At 36.3% G+C, this 22,696-nt stretch overlaps 1 long non-coding RNA gene across 1 annotated transcript in view; it reads right to left on the reverse strand.

The window, feature by feature from the left end:
- LOC148092889 (uncharacterized) overlaps positions 1-22,696 on the reverse strand; it is a 480,973-nt gene that overhangs the window by 257,070 nt on the left and 201,207 nt on the right. The window contains exon 4 of the long non-coding RNA XR_015714668.1: positions 22,483-22,556. This is a non-coding gene — a long non-coding RNA (uncharacterized LOC148092889). The remainder of the gene's footprint in view (positions 1-22,482; positions 22,557-22,696) is intronic.

The raw sequence follows: 22,696 nt of genomic DNA on the forward strand, positions 1-22,696 counted from the left end.
GTGCGTCTTATATATACTGTTTGCTATTTAAAATCTTTCCTTTTGAACTACCTATCTAATTATGGATACATCAAGCACACAAAAAATTGCATTTATTTTGTTAACTTTTTAAAGACTAAATATGGCAGCAATTTTCCTACCTCATTATATCTTTTTCTGTTAAGGGACATCTTTTATAATAAATGACAGCAACCTCAGGAAGATATGATGATGACAGATGAAACAGATAAAATATGCTCTCTTTTGTAAGATTATATCTACAGGGCTAAGAAAAGTAAAATCTTGTTTGGACCAGTAAATTGAACAAACACATCATAGGAGCCACAGAGGAAGCAATTATAGGCAACACCAATTCCTATCGTTTTAATAAGTAAAGGTTTGTGTTTATCTTGTTGTGGTGGTTCTTCTTCAAATACGAACTATAGTCTATGTCCTTATAGCAAATATTTCCTCAAAATTGTACACCACACAGTAAGTCTGCTTTAGAAACTAAACTTCTGGATTTATTAATGAAGAAAGTGTGCTATCCTCCTTCAATTCAACTCTTAGGGAGAAATAAAACTGTCTTTTTTTTCTTCTTTTCACAAAAAAGTGTAGTTACCTAGAGCTGCCAAGGCCAGAAGATGAACAGGCTAAAATATTAAATGATCCAATACGTAGGACATTCATCTCAGTGGATTTCATCTAGTTCAGGACCATGGCTCTGCAGTTTAAACAGGAGATGAAGGGCATCAACAAATTGAGCAAATAATGTTTTATGTGATGTGAATTGCACAGAAAACAATGAACAGAAATACAACACTTTTCCATTGCACAGGACACAATTAAGTATAATTATTAAAAGTAACAACAAAACCAGCAGCTGACTCTGCCCCATCACTGAAAGAAAGGTGATCAGTTCAGGTCATGTTAAATATGGTGAAAATGTCCACAGGACATACAGGATGAGAAAACAAAAGGGTCTTACTCTCACCTGGGGGACTCACGCCAGGTGTGCTGCGTGGTTGTCATTTATGTGCTGTGTGTTTAAGTTTCCCATCAATATTATAAATTATGCATGCATGTTTGTATTTTAGAAGGACATACTATTTTGGATTAACTCATGGAGCTAAGTAAAGAAGAATGAACAAATTATGGGCAAAAATGAGAATGTGATTGAATGCCAATTCTTCTGCAAACTTTAGATGAGATACCCTCATTTAATTTATAAGAAAATGAGAATAGATCAAATGTGGATTAATTTCTTCTTTTTAGGGTAGTCTACTAATTAAACACACTGACACTAATTATAATAATAACTAATAATTATTGAGCACTAACCATGTGCAAGGCCCTATTACAATCATTTCATATATATTATGTCGCTTAAGGTTCACAAAAATACTAGGTTACAAACAAGGAAATTGAGGAAAAGAAAAGTTAAGTGACTTGCTCAAGGTCAACAGGCGAGTAAAAGGAGATTCAGGATTCGAACTAGATACTGCAGAGCCCATACAAGATTAGAATACTCTGATGCAAAAAGATGAGAGATCTAACTAATGCCTTGGGAACATCATTCAGTTTCTGGACTTTAGGTCCTTCATCTAAAACGGAGGTCCGCAAATTTTTTCTATTAAGAACCAGATCATAAATATTTTAGGCTTTGTGGGTCAAGGGCCAAAATCAGGAATGTATATTATGTAGGTGCTTATATAACAAAAGGGGGGGGAAAAATCACATTATACTTTCTGAGATAGAATTATTTAATTTAAAAATATTAATTTTTAAAAAAGTATTTAAAATAAATCACATTGCTATTTCATTAATAAAAGTTAAAAATAATAATTAAGCATACAGGTCTACTAATAAAAACAGAATTCTTTTTTAGAGGATAACATTTTGCTTAATTGGTGTTCAAAGATAGTGTTCCTATCATGAAAGGAATTGCAAATGTTCATCTGTAAAAAACCATTCTTACCTCATAGATCAGACAAAAACAAACAGCAAGTTAGATTGGGCCCATGGGCCACAATTCATCAACCTCTGATCTAGAAAACTAAGTACTTTATTAGATGATTTCTGAGAACTCTTCCAACTTGAAGATTTTGTGCTACTATCTTACTTTGTAAGCATAATAATTTTGGTTTTCCAATGCCTTCAGTACATTTAAATAAAAAGTAAAATCTGTAAACCCTATACTCCATATATTCTAATAATTAAGTGAATGGATGAATGTAGCTATAGCATCAAATATTTATATCTGCCTAGCAGATTACTGTGTTCTTAATTTTCTTAGGAAAATTTAGATTTGATTGCCTTTCCACAGGCCTCTTTAAATGTCATCACAGAGGAACAGGCTTTCTGTTGAAAATGCATTTGAGTGGTATGTTAGAGACAGGGAGAAAATTGGCATAATACTGCAGTGAAACAAGGAAAGAGTAAATACAACATACAGATAGTTTTCCTACTGAAGGAATCTTTATATAATTCAATTCTATATTGCTATGCTAATACTTAGTACCTTAAATTAATTAAATTCACATAAATTAGTGATGTATTTGCAAACTTTGGCTTTTATATTGCTTTACTGTTGTTGTTATTATTATTATTATTGTTATTATTATTAAAACTCCTATAGTTAATCATGGGAATTTCTCAAGAAGCTTCCAGACTCACTGACAGTTTTCATAGGAGATAGTAAAAGAGGTGACCTCCAGCATTTATAGAATCTTTTCAAAACACAAGAAAAGAAGTAGAACTCTCTTACCCTTACTTAGAGTAAAAATATTAAGAACTTACAGGGATACATTCGTTTATACTCAACTGCCTTTTTTCAAAAAGAATTTAAAAAGTTGATCTATGACATTTGAGGCCAAATGTCATTTGATTTATCAAGTATTTAAAGTATAACTGAACAGGTATAATTTGTAATTATCAAAGAAATAGAAAATTAACAATTCTGGATGACTTTATAGAAAAATAAATGGTTCTAAATAAGGTTGGCCCTCGTAAAATTAAGTCTTCAAGAATCCTCCCTTTTTCCAAATTCTATTTTATATTTTTCCAATACACTACACTTTATCTTCCAAGGTAAGCACAAATCACTTCATGCTGTTTTGAACATAGTTCCTAATGGTTCTTCCAAGTGACATCTTTAATTTTGACAAGAGCTTTTTTAACTTCCAAATTTGTTTAATTCAAGAATACTGAAAACTGCCCCTCCTGCACACACATACACAAATTCAAGTATTTAAAAAAATTGAAAACAATCCTACAACTAAAAATAAATTCTAACAAGAGGTGAAAGTACCACCCTATGTCCCTATAATCTTCCTCAGTCACCCCCTAAGATAACCACTTTGGAGCACTCTTCCCATTTCACTCCGTATCAGTTTAAGAGAATTACCTCTAGTAACCTACAACTTCCTATTTAAACTTAAAATATACTATGGGAATCTTTTCAGAGCAGTATATATGGATCTATTTTATGCTTTGTATTAGCCAACTATAGTCTAATGTAACAGTGTATTTAACCACTGGAAACCTAGTATGCTTTGAAATTTTTGCTATTTTGAATAAAGCTGCAATAAAAATTGTTGTAATGTATGTGCAAGTACTTCTTATAGAAAGATTACTAAAAGTAAATTATCAGGTCTTAAGATATATTCTTTAAATATTTTTTGAAGATAAGAATTCTTTAAACATTTAAAACATGAAGTAATTTTGTTAATGAAACAATTACTATTACTTAGCACCTAATATTCTAGGTAGTGTAATATGCTTTTTAAATACATTAATACATTTCAATGTACAAGAGTTATTATATATAGAAATTCTGATGGCCCAATGATGAAAGGCTTAATTGTCACTCTTAGGAGTTGGATTGCACTTCTAAGAGCAATGAAGAGTCATTTAAAGTTTCTGAGTAGGGACTTGCCCATCTTCATTCAGGATAAATCGTTTCTAGTAAGAGAAGAGAGGAAAGACCAACTGAGCTGCGGGAGACAAACGGTATCCGGAGGGCGTGGAACCAGACAATGGAGGGCAATACTTGCAAAGGGCGAACTTTGGGAAGCCTTAACACAGAGCCAGCTTCTTCTGTACCCCAAACTGAAACATGGGCAGCCTTAGGACATAAGTCTCTCTTTTCAAGTATTATCTGTCAGACAGACAATGGCAACCAGCTCAGAGCAAGAGCAGAATGAGGGTACTCTTTCCCATATTGCTTACTGTTTCCAGTGGCCTCTATATAGTCAGTATTAAATTGGAGAAGGTGGGGATGGGAAAACCATCACAGTTAAAAAATAAACACAGTTTTCAGTTTTTACAACCATGCCTGCTTAAGAATTGTTGCTGTGATTACTCACATATGGAAATGACCTGAAACAAATGGCTCAGAAGCCAACTAAGTTTTTGAGGAAACTGTATTGCCAAAGATATAAGAAGAAGAAAAGAGATGAGACAGAGCATAGTGGAACAGGCCTCTTCCAGCAGGACGGTGCTATTCACAGAGACGGGCTGGGGATCAAAAATTTAAGGTAGTGAATGTCCAATAAAGACAGCAAATAAATGGTTATATTTATTAAGTCTGGAACTCAGGTGATAGGTTAAGGTTGAACTTGAGAAAAATCTGAGGGTCATCACCATATAACTAGTATTTAAAGCTACTGGATTGAATGAGCTCATCTAAGGTATACAATGGAGTAGAGAAGGGGGAGCTAACCTTTTAAAAGGACAATTAAGTAAGGTAGGAGGAAAATCAGGAGAATATGAGGTCACAGAAGACAAGGGATGACATTATTACAAAAAATAAAATAAATAAAGGATCAGATCACATTTTGAAATGTTTCCGAGAGGTTGAGATGATATCGAATGTAAAATATAACTTAAAAATAAAAAATAAAAAAAATGTTTAAAAGGCGATAACAGACCTCTGTCTCAGGGTGCTGACAATGTCCAATGGCAAAGAAGAGGAATAATCAAATTAGTTAATTATGTTATGATGCAAAGTCAAATATTTGTTAAAAATAAGAAAAACATCACCTTTCTTAACCATCATTGGTAGCTAGATGAAAACCCTGGAAACATACCATGTAAGTTTAAATTTTTAAGCTGGAGGAAAATTTAGAGATCAACTAGACCAACTTTACAATTTCATGGACAAGGAAACAAATTCAGAAAGGTGAAATAACTTGCTTGAACTCCAATGCTACAAAATGGCAGAAGTGGGGCTGTAACTCCCAGAACAAGGCTCTTTTCTCTAAAAGAAAATGTGCATTCATTGACATAAATTTGTTTTCAGTTTTCCAAAATGTTATTTTAAAGTAGAGACCAAGATCCATTCAACACCTGATGTGTTGATCTCAAATAATTTTTTTTAGCAACCACATTCTCAGTATAATTTGCCTTAACATTAGAAGTGCAAACAGAACTATAATTTAATATTTTTCAGATTTCCCTTTCCTATTGTACCATATATTTTTCACCCAACTGTCTGAGATATAGCAAACATTCAACAAAACATACTGAATGAGTATACTGATTTTCTTAAACTTGTTATTTAGCATTTATATCAGTACATACACTATTTTAAGCTACATTGGAATTTAGATATAGAGAAGAGGTTTTTTTAGATCTTCAAGAAGGAAATTTCTGAAAACTTAAATGAATGCATTATCCAGAAATATAAAAATAATAGACCACTTTTTTTGCATAATAGAATACATGTAAAATTGGAGTCAGAAAAGATTATGGCCTCAGAATCACATTATCATCTGTAGCTTTTAAAAAGGTAGTTAAAAGAAAAAATGTTTCCACTACATACCTATTATAATTACTAAAATAAAAAATGTTGACAATATCAAGTGTTGACAAGGATGTGGAACAATAGGAACTCATACATTCCTGGTAGAAATGCAAAATGTCACAGCCACTCACCAAAACACTGTCAGTATTTTATAAAACTAAACATACATATAGCATCTGACTCAGCAATCTAGCAGCTGGGTATTTATCCTAGAAAATGAAAACTAATGTTCACACAAAATCATGTACACAACTATTTACAGCAGTTCTATTCATAATTGCTACAAGCTAGGGAAAAAAACTAAATGTTTTTCAATGGGTGAATGGATAAACCATCTGTGGTACATCCACACAAAGGAATACAACTCAGCAATAGAAAGAAACAAGCCTTTGACACATAAAACAACATGGATGAATCTTAAATGCATTATGCTGAGTGAAAGAAGCCAGCCTCAAAAGGTTACATACTATATGACTTCACTTATATGACAATTCTTAAAAAGACAAAACTGTAGTGATAAATAAGAGATCAGTAGTCACCAGAGGTTGGTAGTTGTGGAGAGATAATGAGATAGCATAAAGAAGTAAGTTCTTTTGGGTGATGGAACTGCTCTGTATCTTGTCTTTGAAATCAACACATCATGTGTTACAAAAATCTATATATGTGTTAAAATTCATAGGACTATAAACAAAGAACTTTATAAAAGTCAATAAAAATGTTCAACATTTTCAGGAAAGAAAGGGAAGCAACAGGCTTGCATATCGAATTATTGAAAAATATGGATTCATACAAAAACCACTGCTTCTCCTACCAAGAAGATAATTTGGTAAGAGATATATTGTTGGTGAAAAAGAAACCTGCAGTTCTGCCTCTGCCATCAGTTGACCAAAATGAGAATTCTAATATAGCAACAGGCGTTTTATAATAATCGTGTTTATTTAAAATTTGTTCTCTGTAGTTTATTACAGTCATTACTGCTTGTGAATCAAGAATAATACCAGTGCTTAAATTTCATAAGTATAAGCCTCAACAGCAAAGTAAAGAGTATTACTTGAACTAATACATTATAATATTTAACAAAGCCTTAATGATTCTGTGAATAGACTACTCAGTTCAATTGTGCCTCTGAACCCTTAAAGTGCAATTCAGTTTCACTGAAATGTCTTAAAAGTTTTCAAATGTACGTTCCTTTTTTATTGTGGTAAATATACATAACATAAATTTTTACCATTTTAACCATTTTTAGACGTACAGTTCAGTCACATTCATTCTACTACTGTCTGGTTTGTTTCCACCACCTTTAGAATATCAATTGTACATCTCTGTGAGCATGCTGTCTGCCACCAATATTTTCCCCACAAATCAGACCCAAGCCACAGTCTTTATATATACATATATGTAATTTTTGAAATTTATTGGGGTGACATTGGTTAATAAGATTATATAGGTTTCAAGTGTACATTTCTATGATACATGACTGGTATGTTATTGCACTGTGTGCCCACCACCCAAAGTCAAATAATCTTCCATCACCATATATTTGCCCCCTTTACCCTTAACTGCCTCCGCACCCCTCTTCCTTTAACCATCATACTATTTTCTGGGTCTATTAGTTTTTGTTTGTATTTCTTATTTATTCATTTGTTGCTTTCAGTTTTATATCCCACATATGAGTGAAATCATATGATTCTCAACTTTTTCTGTCCATTTATATTTAGGGTAATTATTGAAGTATGAGGATTTCCTATAGACATTTTATAATTTGTTTTCTGGTAGCTTTACATTGGATCTTTTCATTTGTGCTTCTGTCTGTTGTTTTTGTTTGGTGGTGTTTCACACATTTTCCCTTTGTTTCCTCTTTTTGTAAGTGCTTGGTTACCATTAGCTTTATGTAAAAGAAAGTTTCATATATACAGTAGTCCTTTTTCTTTTAAATCTCCATCTCCCTTTGTAAATTCAGACCTTAACTCTCTTTCTTTTGATGTTTTTGTTGATCACAAATTATCTCTATTTATGTTGTGAGTTTGTTGGTGAGTTTACTCACAGTTTTGTGACCTTTTGATCTTTCTTTCAGATAGCCTTGAGTATTTCCTGCAATGGGGGGATACCGGTGGTAAATTCCCTGTTTCTGTCTGTCTGGAAAAGCCTTTATTTCTCCTTCATATCTAAAAGATAATTTTGCTGGATATATTATTCTTGGCTGGTAATTTCTCTCTTCCAGTAGTTTGAATATTTGATTCCATTCTCTTCTAGCTTGTAGGGTTTCTGTTGAGTAGTCTAATGATAATTTAAAGGCCTTCTCCAAGGCGTACTGTATTAAAACTGTCAAAAATTAATGACAAAGAATTCTCAAAGAAAGAATCCAGGGAAAAGAAGAAAGCGATCTATAAAGGAAAGCCTATTAGATTATCACTGAACTTATAAGTCATATTCTAATATCCTTTAGCAATGCAGGACACTTCATTTACAAGAGTCAGGTTTAAGGAGGACTTTTAGTATTTGGTCAGTTATGCTTAGTTTCTAATCAATTATTATAGTAATAGCAATTCTATGTTTATCAAATATTTGTTCAAGTTTGGTCATTAGTTAATGTGTATGTTTGTGTATTTGTGTGTGTGTGTGTGTTTGTCACATGATACATAGAGCTGTATTATGCATAATGTTAAAAATTTATTATTGTCTGGTTAGGAAGTTAATCATTGTCCAGAAAAAATGATTTGCTATTGTGAAGCAGCCTCTTAAACTGAATTGAAAATTTTAAGATGAAATAAGAGTTTGGTTCCCATAAGGGTATAGCATGCAGCTAACTTCTATGCCTGATTAATTAAAAGAATATTTAGGGTGGAGCCAATGCACTTGTATTTAAAAGAACACAAAACTTTATAGGTGATTTTAATGCGCATCCAGGATTAGGAATATGAGCTACAGGAAGAGATCCCGAGTTAGGGAGAGCTAAGGTAAACAAGTGAAAGTAACTTAAAAGGCAATTAGGGCCTGGAGTATACAGAGATGAAGAGAAGAGAAATTCACTTATTTATTTGTTTGTTTGTTTTTAAATATATCTTTCTTGATTACAGAGAAAGGAAGGGAGAGGGAGAGAGAGAAACAGAAACATCAATGATGAGAGAGTTATCATTGATCGGCTGCCTCTTGCACAACCTCAACTGGGGATCAAGCCCGCAACCAGGACATGTGCTCTAATCGGAAATCGAACCATGATCTCCTGGATCCTAAGTCGATGTTCAACAGCTGAGCCATTCCCGGCTGAGCGAGAAGAGAAATTTAAAATGGTAAATGCAGAGGAACCATTCATGCTGAAAGAAATTAAGTAGCTTTTTAGTTAAAAGCAGAAGAGGTGTCAGTTACCAGGATACCTCATTCTACTGTGCTTCACTTTATTTCACTTCACAGGTGTGGTTTTTACAAATTAAAGGCAAGACCCTCAACTTTACTTTACTGTGGTGGTCTGGACCCAAACCCACATTGTCTCCAAGGTTTGCCTGTATAGGGATAATTAACATCTAGATTCTAAAGACCTGCATAACTTACAACATAAACCATGAAGATGGTTTGAGGAACTTATAAGGAGAGAATAAGATAAATAGGTAAATATTTAGAGGGGAAAAATTATAGAGTTTTGGAAATACCAAGTTTCTTGACTGTATATAGTTTTGGTTCCATTTAAATGTTTATACTAACACAGTTTTATAAGTGGAATGCAAAGTAATTCATCATCTAAGTAAATACTTATTTTATATACAAAAGCACAGCTTGAATATATCCACTGACCTACCTTGCTTCTCTCAGCTATTCATACCTGAAGTGACAAGATCTCTGTTTGAGCCACATGAATCCATCATTAGTAATTAAATAATGAACCATCTACTTTGCAAGCCTATTTCCACAATCATTCCAGCAGAGCTGAAGGACTGCATAATCATTAAAAATGACTAGAACACCACACCATTGTAGCAGTCTATAAAGAAAAAAATTCTCAGCAAGAATACCATATCATGGGGCTTCTGGTCAAGACGGGAGAGTAGGAAAACACTGTGCTCTCCTCCTTCCACAACTACATCAAAATTACAACTAAATTATAGAACCATCACCTTTGAGAACCGCCTGAAAACCAGCTGAACAGAACTCTTATAACCAAGAATAAAAAGCTTATAACCAAGAACATAAAGAAGAAGCCACACTGAGACTGGTTAGGAGGGGCGGGGACATGAAAAGAGTTAGTCCCACACCTTCATGTGGTGGTTAAAAATCGGGAGGGATATCTGGACTACAGGTCCCCCCTAAGGAGCAAGGGGTCCCAGTCTCACATCATGCTCCCAAGCCTGGACCACCAGTGCCTGGAAGAGTAGTCCCCACACGTCTGGCTGTGAAAATCAGCAAGCATTTTATCCGGGTGAAACAGAGGTTTGCTTGAGTTCCAGACATTCCTCTTAAAGGGCCCATGCACAGACTTACTCATTGACAAATGCACTTGTTCTGGGCTCCAGAACTGGGAAGCGCCTTGAAAGCTCCAGGGACATACAGGGAGGAACTGAACTGTCTGGCATCAGGGTGGTGGCTGGAGAGGCAGTTCTCTTGCCATTTTCTTTGTTTGTTGAGTCTTCCTAGGCAACTGAGCCCAAAGGCTCCATTCTTCCTTTGCTGAGCCCTCCCCCAACCTAGCCTACAGGCACAGACAGGTGTTAAATCTGAGTCTCCATCAAACTAGCCCAGTCTTGGTTATTCCTTGAGAATATGCCTCACCCTATGAGTGCACAGACTGGAATCATTTTCCGTGGCTGTTACAAGTGGCTGGCCTTGCCTCAGCCCCTGCTATGGACTTCCCTAAAATCTTGCACAGGCCAATAAACCCCAAACAAATAGCAGTTGGCCTAAGTATGCCTTGTACCTCTTGCTAAGTGGCTCCCAGTCTGGCACGAGTGGCATCCAGCCTTGGTTCATAGCATAGCCTCTCCCAGATGCCTCCAAGCCCAGTACAGTCAGCTAGAAAACTCAGATCACTTTGTCGCTACCAAGTGGCCTCAGGCCAGGCATGGGCAGTGGCTGATCTGTACCTGAACCAGATCTCCTCCCAGAGGCCTTGGAATCAACATACCTGGTAACTGACTTAAGACAAAGACCAGAGAACCACCCAACTAACTCCATAAACAACAAACCCAAAGGGTGGACACAGCAGGCACCAGAGCCCCACTACAGTGAATCCCACTCAATGAGGTCAGCCGCTACACAACAGCTCACTCACTGTAGTATTGACAGTCCTCATAGCCAGTCAGCCTGAAGGTGAATTCCACCAATGTTTAAATACAACACAAATACAACAGGAGGGCACATACAACTCACACAGAGATACCCTTGGAGCACATGGCTCAATAGACCTGGGAGACTGCACCACTGGGCCCCACAGGATGCCTATTAGATAAGGCCACCATGACAAAACTGGGAGATGCAGCAGATCTACCTAATATGTAGAAAAAAACACAGGGGGTCAACCAAAATAAAGAGACAAAGAAATACATCCCAAATGAAAGAACAGGACAAAATTCCAAAAAAAGAACTAATCAAAATGGAAACAAGCAACCTACCAGATACAGAGTTCAAAACACTAGTTACAAGTATGCTCAAAAAACTCAGAAGAAAAAAACTCAGTGAGAACTTCAATAAAGAGATACAAATGTAATGACATAGAAACAATAAAAGAGGACCAGTCAGAAATGAAAAATACATTAACTGAAATGAAGAATACATTAGATGAAATCAACAGCAGATTAGATGAAGCAGAGGACTGAATCAGCAATTTGGAAGATGAGGAAGCAGAAAACACCTAACTGGAAGAACAAAAAGAAAAAGAAAAAAATTTTTCAATGAGGACAGTTAAGAGACCCCTATGACAACACCAAATGTAACAACATTTGCATCTTAGGGATACCAGAAGACAAGAGAGAGAGCAAGGTATTGAAAACCTATTTGAAGAAATAATAACTAAAATCTTCCCTACCCTGTCCAAGGAAATCTACATACAAGTTGGGGAAGCACAGAGTCCTCAACAAGATGAACCTAAAGAGACCCACACCAAGACACATCATAATTAAAATGGCACAAGTGCCAGGCCGGGCGTGGCTCTGGGGTTGAGTGTCGATCTAGGATCCAGGTGATTGGGGTTCAATTCCCAGTCAGGGCACATGCCCGCGTTGTGGGCTCCATCAATGACTCTCTCATCATTGATGTTTCTATCTCTCTCTCTTTCTCTCCTTTCCTCTCTCTGAAATCAATAAAGATATATTTTAAAAAAATAAATAAATTAAAAAATAAATAAAATGGCAAAAGTTAAAGAAAGAGCAAGAATCTTAAAAGCAGCAAGAGAAAACCAGTTAGTTTACCTACAAGGCAGCACCCATAAGACTGTAAATTGATTTCTCAACAGAAACTTTGCAGGCCAGAAGGAATTGGCATGAAATATACCAAGTGATGTAAAGCAAAGACCTACAACCAAGATCATTCTACCCTGTAAGGCTATCCTTTAGAATCTAAAGAGAGATAAAGAGCTTCCCAGATGAGGAAAAGCTAAAGGAATTCAGTGACACCAAACCAGTATTACAAGAAATGTCAAAGGGACTTGAAGGAGAAGAAGATGGAGGAGGAGGTGGTGGAGGAGGAGGAGGGAGGAAGAAGAAAAAGATTAAAAATATAAATAATACAACAGAAATAACTACAGACCTATCAATAATTAAATGTAAATGGATTAAGTGTTCTAATCAAAAGATTCAAAAGATGAGTGGCTGAATGAATAAGAAAACAAGACCTATACCTATGCTGCATACAAGAGACTTCAGAACAAAACAGACACACAGACTAAAAGTAAAGGGAGAAAAAAAAGATACGTCATGTAAATAAAAATGAAAAGAAAAAAAAAAAGAGCTGGGGTAGTAATACTGATAACAGACAAAATAGACTTTAAAACAAAAGTTTTAACAAGAGACAAAGAAACAGAAGGCTGGGTGCCTTTCTATTTCTGCATATTTATTCAAAGAAACCCAAAACGCTTATTCAAAAAGACCTAAGCATTCCTATGTTCAATGCAGCAATATTTACAATAACCGAGATATGTAACCAACCTGTATCCACCGATAGATGAATGGATAAAGAAAACGTGGCACATCTATACAATGGAACATTACTCAGCCACAAAAACAAGCGTGAAATCTTGCCATTTGTGACAACATGGCTGGACCTAGAGGCTATTATGCTAAGTGAAAGAAGTCAGATCGAGAAAGACATAGAACATATAGATTTCACTTACATATGGATTGTAAAAACATAATAAATGGACAAACAAAACAGAAACAAACACATGGATAAAGAGAACAAACTGATGGAAGGGGGGTTACAGGGGATAAGTGAAAAAGATTAAAGGATTAAGAAGCACATATTGGCACGTACAAAATAGTCATGGGATCTAAAATCCAGCATAGGGAATATAGTCAGTTATACTGCAATAACTATATATGATATAGCGGGTACTAGATTTATCACTTCATAAGTTATATAAATGTCTAGTTGTTATGTTGTACACTTGAAACTAATATAATATTGAATGTCAACTGCAATTAAAAAAATTAAATATCATATCATTCAAACTTGAGGTGAAATTTCGTCATTTTAACAGATGCCACCATTAAATTAATTCATTGATCAAAATGAACCAACCAACCAAACAAACAAAAATAACAAAACAGAAAGGAAGGACATCCCAGTAGTACCTTTCCTTTTCTTTTTTCTTTCTTTTGGAAAATGAAAAGCATGGAAGAGAAATGAGCCATAAACACCCAGAAATAAATGCTTAACATTTTATATAAGTTTTGTATATTGCTTTTTTTGGTTAACATTATATAAGCATTTTTATCTCATTAAAATCTCTTAATAAACATTATTTGTTTCTCTAACCACACCGCTGTTCTTTGACATTTTTCTAGCTAGAGTTGACTGTTCTCAACAGGCTACTGGGGCACAGAAAGGAGACATGAAATAAATAAGAATTTATGTTCTTTTTATGCATAAATCTCTTAAACTGAGGGCACAGGGCAGAGAAGGGGACCTACATCTTTGTGCAAGCTTGCCATGATCAGCTGTGTATTGACTTCTTCAGCCCCCTGGAGTTAAGAGCAACAAACATAATTGTGAGCATATTTTAAAGAGTTTCCAACAACTGTAAGTGGTTCACTCTGAGTCAGCACTCTCTAAATGGAAGGAGAGGACAGCTGGCTAGCTGGAAATGCCAAACAGACCCAGCCCACCCAGGGTAGGACTCATGAAGGACCAGGAAAGACTTGTGCAGTTGTAAAGAGAGGACTGGGGTGTCAAAATAACATTTTATGTTTTTCCTTATGCTTTCTTACTCCCCTAACCAAACACCTCCTTGCACTCTTCCACCCTCTCCCCTTTTTAATTTGAGAGGAGCGATTCTCCTTCTCTCTCCCCTTTCTCTTTTCCCTCCTTGGCTCCCTCTCCTTCTCTCCTTCCTTTTTCTTAAAGTCTCTCTCATAACTGGCTATATCATGAAGTAAGGTATATCTGTTCGTCATTAGTTATGGTTATCATACTACAACTTTCCTGTCTTTTATTTATTTTATTTTTAATCCTCACCCAAGGATATATTTTTGTATGTTTTTATTGATTCTAGAGAGAAGAAGGGAGAAAGAAGGAGGGAGGGAGGGAGGGAGGGAGGGAGGGAGGGAGGGAGGGAGGGAGGGAGGGAGGGAGGGAGGGAGGGAGGGAAAAATAGAGAAAGATTGAAAGAGAGAAAGAAACATCCATGTGAGAGAAACACCCATCAATGTAGAGATGAAAGACAAATGTTAGGAATTAGACTAACCTTCCGTGCTCCTCAATTCTCAAAGAAGGAAACATATAGGTGGCAGGGTATTTATTTCAGGACCAGATGATATACCTTAATTATAAAAGCACCCTCTCAACACACTCTCTTTCTTCTAGGGATGTCTATGAGAGCATGTGTTACAATTCTTTGGCAGATAAGGAGCCAAGGTGTGCAGCCCATAGAAGACTAACTAGCACCCAGGAGAAGAGCAGACTGGGAAGGGGCGTGGGAGGGGGTAGGTATATGAGAAGAATACTTGGGGTCAAAGAGATACGTGTTTGAAATCTGGCTTAGGCTTTTACTAAAATGTGGGGGGCAATTTAATTTCATTGAAGCCTCAGTTTCCTAAATTGTAAACTAAGGATTATAACATTTATCTTGAGATACTGTTGTGAGACTTAAATGAAAAGACCTTTATGCAGAGAGGGAACCTGCTAAATGTAACTTTTTTCCTTACTACTTTTTTCCAAGTTTTCCAGACATTTGCACTATTAGAGAACTAATGACCTCTGTGACCACGAGCTAAGGTGGTAACAAAATGCAATAGATAAAAACACCAAGCAGGAGATAGTACAGAATTTGAATCAGTTGGGTATGGCATCAATACAGACTCACTGGCTTTGCGATCTTGAATGTTACTTAATCTTTCTGGAGCTCGTATTCTGATTACAAAACGGAAATGATTCCTACTTTGTGGAATGGTTGCTGAGTGTGGTAGCAAGTATTAAAACAACTTTTATGAAGCATCTGGTACATGAAGTAAACAGATTGTGAATAATACATATTGTTCAGATTTTTATTAATTAAAGCTTGTCTGTAGACTCATCTCCTGCAGTAAATATTCCCTTTTCTACCAGGGTTATGGCGGAGGCCTTGATCACAGGTTAGCTGGTTTGGCTGTGTTAATCTAGCTCCTAAGAGCCGGAGTTCCAGTTCCAGCCCTAAGACTGAAACCTCTGAGTTCGATAAGAATTCTAGGCTGAATTTTGTTTACCGCCATGATGAGGAGGCTGGAATAAATAATTCCTAAGGTTCTCTGTAGCTATAATATGTTATGATTCTACTGCCTTTTTCCTGAGTTACAGCAGATAACTCCTCAAATGTTTAGAGCTTAACCTACTTCTCTGTGGTTTAATTTTCACATTATCTTTATTTCTTCTTTAATTGCAAAAGTGGATAATTTCCATCATTTTGCAAAAATACCAATATCTCTATTCTCACTGAGTAGCATTCCAGGATATTAATGCATGGATTATTTTTAATCCAGAAATTCAGGAACATTGTAGGTAGTAATAATGAGGACTCATATTCAAGGCTTTCTATGCCTCCAGGCCCTTGGTCACTGCGTATGATAAAATACACCAAAATTAAACATAAGATTAAGGTTTAACAGTTAAAAATACATTCTAGGGGTAAAACACATTTTTGGTACTCATTCCTGCCTTACACAGTGAACATTAAAAAATAAACAAAAATAAAAGATCCATTAACCAACAATAGAATTTTAATAATTAACTAGAAAGGAAATAAAATTAACCTGACCTTAACTTAGAAGGTTGTCAGAGATCTACTCTGGTCATGCGGATGGGAAATATGTTGTGAATTATTAGACCTCAGTTTCAGAAGTTCAAGCCCTCCTCAAAATTAGAAGTAAACCTCCAGTGAGAATTCAAAATAAATGTGTGGATGCTATGAGCTTGTGCATACTATTTAGGTTTGAATTATTTTGATCGTTTTTCATTCTTGAGTTATCCTTAAACATATATATCACACACACACCACCCCCCATATCTACTGTGTGCTTTTTTGAGTGTGTTCAATCTAAATTGTATTCTGGCCACTTCTCTGACTTCACCTCCAGTCATTCTCCTTTGCTCACTCTGCCCCAGCCGCTCTTGAATCCTTTTATTTCCTTGAATGAACAGTTAGTCTCCGCCCTGGGGTTTTGTCCATGCTGCCCCTGCCTAGAGCTCTCTTTACCTCACATGCTTCTGTCCCCACCCCAAATTTTTCACCTGGCTGGACTGCTTGTCCCTCAACTCTCAACTTAAATAAGACTTTCTCTGAAAACTGCTTCCTGAGCACTCAATGGACAGTACAGTAGATTTCCCCCATCCACTGTTGTCTTGCATACCTATTATCTCTTTTCATGGACTACAATTTATAATGTGTAATTATTTGTTTATGTATTTAATGTCTGATTCCCTTAGGGGACTATAAATTCCATGAGAGTCAAAAGGATCATTTCTATATTACTCATGTTAAATTAAGCATGATTGAATAACGAATTAATGATCTATTGTGGTATTTCTGCAGGGTTTAGACATGTTAATTAGATATGGATTCTATCTGTAAAGAATTTATTTTCAGGTAAAAGGATAAGGTATACACATAAATATTGCTTTAAAATGTAGAAAGTAATTCATGTATCAAAACCAGTGTAGGTAAGTGCTGTATTAGTTTCTTAGGCTACTGTAACAAGTTACTACAAACTTGTTGACTTAAAACAAAAATTTATTCTCTCCCAGGTTTGAAGGCTAGAAGTCCAAAATCAAATTGTTGGCAGGGCGACTACAGGTGCTGAGCTTGGTGAGTTAGGGGAGAGTGGATTATTTTTTAAAAAATATGTTTTTATTGATTTCAGGGAGAAGAAGGGAGAGGGGGAGAGAGAAAGAAACACCAATGATTAGAGAGTCATTGATCGGCTGCCTCCTGCATGCCCCGCACTGGGGATTGGGCCCGCAACTGGGGCATGTTCCCTGACCTGGAATCGAACCGTGACTGCCTGGTCCATAGGTCAACGCTCAACCGCTGAGCCAACACCGGCCAGGCAAGAGAGTGGATTATTTCTGACCAGGTCAAGGAAGGAAAGTTTCAGGGAATTAGTAGAAACAAAACTAATGAAGGTGGGTGAGGGAAGTGACCATAAGATTAGGTCAGAAATGGGGTTAGAATTAGGTTTTACAATATCACAAATATTGCTTAGGAATTTTTTAGTAATTAATATAGAATTATTAAAGTTTTGTTAGAACAATGGAGATATGATCTTGGGCTCCTGCTTCTGGAAATCTATTGGGGCAACAGTGGTTAGGATAAGCTGGTCTCCCTTCCGTCTCTCCCAGTTAGGAGACTATTGTAGGCAAGAGACGATGAAAGCCTGACTAGGACAGAGGTACCAAGGAATGAAAATTAACAAGACTGGACACTCACTGGACACCTGAGAGGCTGGGGGAGGTAGGACAGGAAAACAAATAGTATATTCTGATCTAAGAGACCCGGGGAATTGGGGTGACGAAAATCAGGATAGTCAAAAGGAGGAGGATTTTTAACTAGGAGGATACATTCAGTGTTGATACACTGACTCTGAGAGACTAGTATGATATTCAGTGGAAGATTTAAGTAAGGATATTGTAGCTGTAGTTTGGGACTAGAGATACAAATGTGTGAGTTATCAGACGTGAAATAATTGAAGTCATGCAACTCTGAAAAGCAGTGTCAAATCATGGGGAGAGAATGAATGCAGAGCTTGACAGATATATTCACATCCTACCTCTACCATTTACCTATTGTATGAACTGGAGAAATTGCTTAATCCCTCCATCTTCTCAAATATAAAAAGGCAAAAACTAGTATTTTCCCTTAGTGAGGATTATATGAATTGAGTATTTAAAATACCTATCATCTTTGTATCTGCTTTCATATTTTGGTGGTGTGATTCCCAGTAAGAAATACTTACTTACTTATATTTATTTTGTAGTCATTGTCTTAAAAATATGTAACACAGTTTTTATAAATTGTTTTCTTCGATTCTGTTTCATTAAACGCATGTTGACTCTGATCCTTTAAACTGATTTCATGACCTGAGAATGGGTCACACTTTGGAAAACACTGGCCACAACCAGCATCTTATACTCCAGTCACACCAGCACTACTCACTGCTCCCTCCACTTTCATTTCCATTACTCTCTCAGCTTGGGCTGCTTGTTACTTATCATATTGCTCCTGACGGTCTCAAAGAAATAATAACCATTTACTTCCTCTACTCAACCCATATTACACTTGTCTATAAAAAGGTTTTCCTATTGCTCAAATAGATTATAAAGTTTTTAAAAAATTTATCTTTATTGTTAAAAGTATTACAAATGTTCCTTTTTTACCCCATAGACCCCTCCTCCCTGCTCCTGCTCCTCCCCAGGCCTTCAACACACTACAGTCTGTCCATGGGTTATGCACACATGCATATATATTATTTGGTTAATCTCCCCCCGAAATTCATCAGTCTGTTTGCATGCTTCAGTTCTAAGCTTCTTGATGATAGGAAACAGGTGTTATTTATCTATGTATCTTGGAGAAATGGTTTGTTCATAAGAGATACAGGATAAATGCTAATTTATCATTATAGAGAAAAGAGAGGAGAGATCTGAGGAGAGACCCTTGCCGAGTATCTACTTCTAAGGCCCTGTTCTGGCATCCTCATGCTCCAATTCTCCCTTCATCTCTACGTGCCAAAGCTGCCATGGAAATCTTCAAGGCAGAACATTGCGTCTCCTTGTTTGGGACACAAAGACTTAGGCCACTAATTTTTTGGACACAGTGACTTGAACTTGTTCATGGTGGGGGTGAAAAGGTCTGGAGGAGATAAAATAAATTTGAGGAAGAAACTAAGACGTACCTAGGACTTAGCTCTTGGTAAAATAATAGAAACATTCCTACACTGGTCTCTTTGGATTGCTAAATGACAGAATCCAATAAAGGAAACCCGAAATAAATTACCAGAGCAAGTATTTCATTTTAAATTATTAAAGTTTATTTCATTTTTTTCAGGCCCTAAGAAACTTTTCTCTGACAGAAATGACCCCTGGCAACAGTGACATTCTGCCACCACGCATGATACGCACTCTTGTGAAGTCTGAATCCCACGCCGCGAAGGCTCTGTTCTGATTACTGGTTCCACCATGCCTCCCAGCCCAATTAAACTACTGAAGTTTCTAATGGTCGTCTTTCCACTTTGTAAAGCATCATAAACAATATTAAGTCAACCAAATAAATTTGCTTCTGTGACTTGTTGCACAATCCGAGGCATGGTATAAAAATGTATAGCAAAAAAACATCCCTTTATATATGAATTTTGGGCTACATGGTGGAGGGAAATACAGTTCAATTGGTTTCATAAAATAAGCCAAAGGCAATTTATTCCTCAGGAAACACTGCTCAGTCCCTGAGTATAAAGGAGACAGCAAAGCCCCAGAGTCTAAATGTGGATCTACTCTCAGGCCTAGATGGCTAAGGATGATCTGAACTGGTGACCAGTGTGTTTGGGTAATCTGCATGCCTGACACTGGGCCTCAATTTACTTAATTTAAAATGAGATGATTAAACTTTTATTTCTTATATCCTGTCTACCTATAATGTTTGATGATTCTCTGCTCCTAAATCCTTTTCATTTCAATTTTTTAACCTTAAAAAAATGTGAAATATGTTTATAAAGTTCTTTGATATCCTTCAATGTTATTCAACATGATAACAGTACTATTCACCAAACCTGAATTTTATCATTTTAGTTTTGCCTCAGAGGCTAAGTTTTATGAGAGCCTTAATTTGCATCACCAGAAGCTAATTTAATAAAAATAAAGGAACCCCTTTTGGAAATAAATTAAAATTGGCGGGGGGGGGGGGGGGCAGAGCACCATATGCAAAAAAACCCAAAAACATAAACAAAAAACAACATCAACAAACATCAACAACCAGGAGGCTAAAGGTAGAAAAAGTCAAAGAGTTCTGAGTTCTAAAGAATGCTGTGGTCTTAGTGCAAGAACCTGGTCCTGGCATTTTATGCACTGAAAGTAGAAGTTTCTAATGGCAAATTCTCAAATCCCTGGCCTCTTTACCCAATACCTATTGTACCATTTGCCCTATTTCCTTGAAGCACAATCCACTGCATGGCAATTAGACAAATCAGTGCAGAATATCATCCATCCTGATTCAGGGAGATATATCTTTGGAGACAACTCCAGTGTATGGGATGCAAGACATACAGCTTAGAAAACTACTGAACAGCATTTCACAGACAGAAAAATATGGTATGAATGGGCACATATCATTTTGGTCAGGAGAAATTAATGTAAAGTCAAAAAGGAGAAAAACTGGGAGGCAGGTGCCTAATGTGATATTTTAAAGAGTAGGTTTGTTTTGGACAAATTCCTTTATAATTATCTTCCTGTCAAAAACTTTTTTCAACCCCTCTTCACAATAAATATTTTCTGACAGAATGAATCCTAAAACTCTGACTTTTAATAAACTCTGTAATTGTACAAATAACAACAGCTATTTCTTGATTACTATTATTATGCCCAGCACTGGGGATTACAAAAATGAATAAGAAATAGACCCTGCTTTTAGAGCCCTTACCATCTATGGGTTTGAACTGCTGTAGTTATGACAAAAATAACAACAAGCATCATTTATCCACTCATACCAGCCAGGCACTGAGCTCAGTGGGCAACATGCATAAGCTGCCAAAGTTCCTCTGGATACCCTGACAGTGAGGTGCTCTTGCTCTGTCCACGCATCATCTCCCAAAAATAAAAAGGACCTAGCAGGGATTCAAACAATAGGCAGAGATCTTTAACAACTTGAGGACTGTCTATAGTCAACACGTAAGAATTATAGTCAATAATGAAAGAGTGCTGTGAACCAGCATTGAAAATAGAAGCAATCGTGTGAGTCACCTTTAGTGTCCTCTGTGGGACAGGCACTGGGACACTCTGAAATCCACGACGCAGTATCCCCCACATCTAGCATCCCAACAATGACTCAAACAGATGAAAGTTATTTAAGTGTTTTAAGATTTTTTAGCAAAAGACCTTGCAATACATTAAACTGTAAAACTAAAGAAGACATCATAACCTTCTGGATATCATTACCAAAATGTACATTTTGATCTAAATTTCAAAAAAACACAGGTTGATCTTCCTTGGAGTATTTCACAACCTTTGAGTACAGCGTTAAAATGCTTCTCTTTTTTCCCCCCACCAATGATAAGCTTCTGTTTTCTTACCCTGGGCGTCTGAATCTTTTATATGCTCGGGTTCTATTCACTGCCTGCTATTCAGACATTGAAATCCCAAATGTTAATTGTTCTTCCAAGTACATTGACAAAACAGCAGCTAACTAAGGGTAGACCAGACTGTGGTAGACTCTGACATGCATTTATGGAACAATGGGGCTCTGAGAGACAGCCTTGTAGCTCACGGAAAGACATAAGATGTGCTATTTTGACTACTTCATAGCAGAATGGGGAACACACGCACACAAGGGAATTATGCATTTTTCTTAGTTTTGCCCAAAGTCCTCCAGGCAACAGAATCTTGTGATGTCATCATGAACTTTCTCTCCATTTCCACTGACACAAAGGCTAAACATTTCTAATGACATCACAAAGAAAAACGGAATTTACTTTGATTCCGTAAGAAATCTGTTACCCTCAATGAGACTTGTACAAAAAATGCAAGAATCCTTCCTGACAGGGTGAATGTCACTGTGCTGATGCACAGTGGGTGACACCCTCCCTAATGCAATTCAAACCAGCCAAAAGAAAGGATTCACAATTTAGGCTGGATAAAAAAGACACACTGAATACTGAGCCCAACAAATTTCCTTTTTTTAAAGAAGAAGATCATTTAAACATATATTTCTTCAGAGGCATTCAAATTTTTACTCATGTCTGGTTACGACATTACCAATATTTTTGTCCTTTATTGAGCTGGTCACCAAAACACAGAGGAAGGTACAGGAAGCTTTCACTTACAGGAATGCAGTGCAGCTCAATCTTTTGTTTTTAAGGTGCAGTGATTTCAGTCTCTGAATGTAACTTCAGGCAGCCTGAAAAGAAACAGGTTAAAATCTCTTTCAGTTATAATTGGTATTTCAGATTTAATTAAAAATTAAACTTTCATAATGTTTCACCATCCAAAGCAATGCATTATCAGTCAAGCGTGGCTTTTTTTTTCCTGTTAAAAAAA

The sequence above is a fragment of the Miniopterus natalensis genome, chromosome 6 (assembly GCF_054644295.1).
Source record: "Miniopterus natalensis isolate mMinNat1 chromosome 6, mMinNat1.hap1, whole genome shotgun sequence".
NCBI lineage: Eukaryota > Metazoa > Chordata > Mammalia > Chiroptera > Miniopteridae > Miniopterus > Miniopterus natalensis.